The sequence below is a fragment of the Oryctolagus cuniculus genome, chromosome 6, assembly GCF_051225735.1.
Source record: "Oryctolagus cuniculus isolate XC-2025 breed Fujian yellow rabbit chromosome 6, ASM5122573v1, whole genome shotgun sequence".
In the NCBI taxonomy this organism is placed as follows: Eukaryota; Metazoa; Chordata; class Mammalia; order Lagomorpha; family Leporidae; genus Oryctolagus; species Oryctolagus cuniculus.
In genome coordinates this window covers 81,687,640-81,693,026 of record NC_142872.1, presented here as the reverse complement: position 1 = coordinate 81,693,026, position 5,387 = coordinate 81,687,640, and the positions used below count along the sequence as shown (strand labels likewise).

The following is a 5,387-nucleotide window of genomic DNA, read 5'->3' as shown; positions in this document are numbered from 1 at the left end:
TCTGACTTTCAAAGAAATAAATAAATCTTTAAAAAAAAAAAGGGCCAGAATCCAGAGCTATTCCAAACCTGACAACACCAGCTCTTCTTTCTTCTCCAACTGTGATCCAGCACCATTGACCAGCCCCTCCCTGGTCTAACTCTCCTTTGTTACAGAGACTTTCCCAAGGAAGGGGGCTCTTGAGCTGGAGTCTGTGGATCACTAAGTGCCTCACAGGCAGAATTCAGGTGGTTTGTGAAGGCAGATGGTAAAACATCAAACAAAAAGCAAACTTCTGAGTGTGACTGTTTTGTCATATTTTCCTGTAATATTCTAGCTGTTTAAATTTTCTTGAAACATCATTTATATGTATGACTACTTTGAAACTGTAGTAGCTGGTAGACTCTCTAGTAGATTTGGTTATTTAATGTGTTAATTTAAGTAAGCACGTTTAGGGGACAGCATTGTGGTGCAGCAGGTAAAACCGCCACCTGCGATACTGGCATCCTATGGGAGTCCTTGCTACTCTGCTACTGATCCAGCTTCCTGCTGATACACCTGGGAAGGCAGCAGAGGATGGCCCAAGTACTTGAGTCCCTGCCACCATGTGGGCCACCCAGATGAAGTTCCTGGCTACTGGCTTCATCTTGATCCAGCCTTGCTGCTGTTGCCATTTAAGGAGTTAACTAGTGGATGGAAGAGCTCTTCAAGAAAATGAAGTTAGGGGTGCCAGCATTGTGGTCTAGCACAAAAAGCCGCTGCCTGTGACACTGGCATCTCATATGGCACTGGTTCAAATCCTGGATGCACCACTACCGATCCAGCTCCCTGCTAATGCACCTCGGAAAGCAGCAGAAGATGGCAGCTCCCTGCCCCACATAGGAGACCCAGAGGAAGCTCCTGGCTCCTGGCTTTGGTCTAGCCCAGCCCTGAATATTGTGGCCATCTGGGGAGTGAACCAGTAGATGGAAGATATTTTTCTCTCTCTCTGATTTTCAAATAAATAAATAGATCTTAAAAAAAAAAAAAAGCCATGTTCACTATACCACAAATGTGTTTTTGACATTTTAGTAGCAACTTTGATACAGTGGGATTACTTTGTTTTTAAGCTTAAAAATTTCCAAGAGGAGTTTTATTGATAGCTCTAGTTCATTCCCTTCCAAAAGATCAAATGAAGTGGACAGTAATAGCCTTTAGATTTTATTGTCTTCATAACAAAACAGAAGATGCAGATTAGAACTGGATCACTTGCCCCTTTCCCTTCTTATCTTCTCTCAGTTCAAAATGTTTACATCTCTTAATAGCCAGCACTCTCTTGGATCTGCAGCTGGGCTCCACACACTCAAGCCTTGGCACAATCTTCTTTGTAGTTTTAGCCGTTTTCCAGAACATCGGCTTAGTGTGCCCCCCATAGCTACTCTGCTTCCCATCATAACGCCGCTTTCTCTGGGCATAGAGTCTTTGCCCTTATACTGTAGCCCCTTGTGGGGCTGGTGCTTGCCACACTTCTTACAGAAGGTCTGGTGGGTTTTTGGAATGTTCACCATGTTGGAGGAGCACTTTTGGCACGGAAAAGGATTACTTTGTAATACAAGACTTTTAGTCCACGCATCTAAAGCATCTTTCTGAAAAGGAGCCCTTAGGCTTTTCCAAGCTCCAAAGCCTAGAAGTCTGCCACTGCATCCAGGGGGCAGCTAGTCCTCCTTAGCTTGGCATAGGAGACACTGCTTTCTTTTTAGCAAATTCTCGGTGAGTTCAACGTTAACGGATGCCTGGATATCCTTGGGCTGTTTTAGCCTTTGTACCTTTCTAAACGCTGTTTCCTATCTTGGAATGTGTCCCAATTTGTTCACCTGGAAAATCCCTTCTCTGTTTAAGCATCTGCTCCTACGATAACTTATCATGCTGTTCAAAGGGCAGCTTTTTTTTTGGTGGCACACAGGCTATGTTACACTTCCTAGCTCCTTTAGGGTCTTGGCCATCTTCACTGTCCACCACCTCTTCCAATTTTCCCAAAGTGTAGTATGTGGCATTCTCTGTAGGTAGTAAATGGAAGTCCATTTTTCATATTAATGCACAAATATGAAAATGTATAGTGGTTTTTCAATTATGGTCATACTTGAAATTTCTTTACTCATCAATTTTGTGTTGTCAGACAGGGCTCTCTCCTTGTGCATTTACTATTAGTTATAGAAACACTGGACTTACCTTCAGAGAAAAAGTATTTATTTGGAGAAAGGAGCAGGTCATGTCAAGGCCCAAATCAGTCTCCCAAGACACAAAGGGGTTTGGGAATGCATGGAGTTAGGGTAACTGGGGCAGAACTGGGTGAAACAAGTGACAGGACCTGACTGGTGCAGAGCAAAGGGGTGGGGGAAGTCCTTTACATACATTTCATGTTCAAAGATGGCTCCTGAAATGCCATGGGAGTTATGTCATTTAAAATATAGTCAATCTTAGGTAACTCTGGTCAGCCTGTGCAGGCTCATTACGAGGTTGGCCATAGCAGTTCTGTCCAACTTTATTAGGAACCATGGAAAGACGCTCTGTAGATATTATTTAGCAAAAGCAACTACAATGTGATTGCAAGTTGCTATGCAATAGTAGGCAAATAATTATTATGGCCTGTTAGTATATGAGGCAGCTACAGGATGCTTGTTTAAGGGGTATGTTTGTTGTGCATAGTTTCATAAATTTTTTAAGAAAATTAGCCAAGCGCTGGCTTGTGGTATAGTGGACAAAGCCACTGCCTGTGATGTCAACCTGTATGGGCACCAATTTGGTTCTGATGTGCCTCTTGCACTCCAGCTCCCTGCTAATGAGCCTGGGAAAGCAGCAGAAGATGGCCCAAGTGCTTAGGCCCCTGCACTCATGTGGGAGAGCTGGAAGAAGCTCTTGGCTTCTGGCTTTGGCCTGGCCTAACTCTGGTTGTTGTGGCCATTTGGGAGTGAACCAAAAGATGGACGCGTGTGTGCTCTCTCTCTCTCTGTTTCTCACTGTCTCCTTTTCTCTGTAACTCTGCCTTTCAAATAAAAAAAAAAAAATATATTAGGCCGGCACTGCAGCTCAATAGGCCAATCCTCCGCCTGCAGCGCTGGCACCCCGGGTTCTAGTCCCAGTCGGGGCACTGGATTCTGTCCCGGTTGCCCCTCTTCCAGTCCAGCTCTCTGCTATGGCCAGGGAGTGCAGTGGAGGATGGCCCAAGTGCTTGGGCCCTGCGCCCACATGGGAGACCAGGATAAGCACCTGGCTCCTGGCTTTGGATCAGCGTGGTGTACCGGCCGCAGCGCGCTGGCCACAGTGGCCATTGGGGGGTGAACCAATGGCAAAGGAAGACCTTTCTCTCTGTCTCTCTCTCTCACTGTCCACTCTGCTTGTCCAAAAATAAAAAATAAAAAAAAACCAAAATATTGAAAAAAAGTTAGCAAAGTTAAAAAAATTAAATAAGTAACAGTACTTATTGACACAGAGTTGGCAATATTAGCATGATGGCAGACAACAGCTGGATCAATTTCTGAGTAGCCTGAGATATTAACAAGTTGAGATGAGTGAAATGCACACATAAATTCTCTGTTATTTTTCAATGTTTTCTAAGTCAGAATTATTCTAATAAAAATTAAAAAAATAGAATTCAAGTAAATATAATATACCAACTTTAAGTGAATGGATATTCTCTCTTTTTAAAAAGCATATTGGATAGTTTATTTTATTTAATTTTATCTGAGGGGCCGGCGCTGTGGCACAATGGGTTGACACTTTGGCCTGAAGTGTCAGCATCCCATATGGGCACCAGTTCGAGGCCTGGCTGCTCCACTTCCAATCCAGCTCTTTGCTATGGCCTGGGAAAGCAGTAGGAGATGGCCCAAATCCTTGGGCTCCTGCACCCACGTGGGAGACCTGGAGGAAGCTCCTGGCTCTTAGTTTCGGATTGGCGCAGCTCAGACCGTTGCAGCCAACTGGGGAGTGAACCACCAGATGGAAGACTCTCTCTCTCTGCCTCTCCTCTCTCTGTGTGTAACTCTGACTTTCAAGTCAATCAATCAATAAATCTTTAAAAAACATTTTATCAGAAAGGTGGAGAGAGGGAGAGAGAAAAAAGTATTTCATTCACTGGTTTACTTCCCAAATGGCCACATGGCCAAGACTGCACCAGTGTGAAGCCAGGAGCCCTGAACTTCATCCAGGTCTCCAACATGGGTAACAGGGGTCCAAGGGTTTGAGACATCTTCTGCTGCTTTCAAAGGAACAATAGCAGGGATCCAGATTAGAAGTGGAGCAGCTGGCTGGCGCCATGGCTCACTTGGTTAATCCTCCGCCTGTGGCGCTGGCATCCCATATGGGTGCCGGGTTCTAGTCCCAGTTGCTCCTCTTCCAGTCCAGCTCTCTGCTGTGGCCCGGGAGGGCAGTGGAGGATGGCCCAAGTGCTTGGGCCCCTGCACCTGTGTGGGAGATCAGGAGGAAGCACCTGGCTCCTGCCTTTGGATTGGTGCAGCACTGGCTGTAGCAGCTATTTGGGGAGTGAACCAATGGAAGGAAGACCTTTCTCTCTCTCTCTCTTTCTCTCTCTCACTGTCTATAACTCTACCTGTCAAAAAAAAAAAAAAAAAAAAAAAAAAAAAAAAAAGTGGAGCAGCTGGGACTCAAATCAGCACTCCAAAATGGGATGCTGGTATTGCAGGTGGCAGCTCAGTTTGTTGAGGCTCCATGAATGAATTTTTTTAAAATAATTTTTTTAAAGATTTGTTTATTTCAATGTCGAAGTTACACAGAGAGGAAGAGACAGAGACAGAAAGAGATCTTCATCTGCTGGTTTGCTTCCCAAATGGCCGCAATGGCCAGGACTGGGCCAGACAGAAACCAGGAGCCAGGAGCTTTTCTGGGTTTCCTACATTTGTTTAAGGGCCAACCACTTGGGCCATCTTCCCCTGCTTTTCCAGGCACATTAGCAGGGAGCTGGATTGGAAGTGGAGTAGCTAGGACTTGAACTGGCACCCATATGTGATGCCAGCATCACAGGTGGCAGCTTTACCTGCTAAGCCACAATGCCAGCCCTGAATGGATATTTTTGAGACAATTATACATTGTTTAAAAAAGCTCATAAAGGCTTAAAAATCTGAATAAAAAGATCTTAGAAAAAATGCTACAATCAAAACATCTTGCTTAAAAAGATACCAGATCCAGTTTTCCTGGAGTGCTAGCATGGGTTCAATGAAGAGATACTGCCAATATTATTCAGGACACAGAAAAAAATGCCAGAATATTCTAATTCTGATACCAAGGCTAGCAAAGGAACACAAAAAACAAACATAAATAAATCTATTACATGAGGTCTAATACTGAGCTAAAATAACACAACATGATGTAATAAAGTCAATGGGAATGCAAATATAGTTGAATAATTTAAAAAT

At 44.2% G+C, this 5,387-nt stretch overlaps 1 pseudogene; it reads right to left on the bottom strand.

Moving 5' to 3' along the window:
- Nucleotides 1-1,212: 1,212 nt before the first annotated feature.
- LOC100356175 (large ribosomal subunit protein eL42-like) lies at nt 1,213-1,526 on the bottom strand (annotated as a pseudogene).
- Between the last annotated feature and the right edge of the window lie 3,861 nt (nt 1,527-5,387).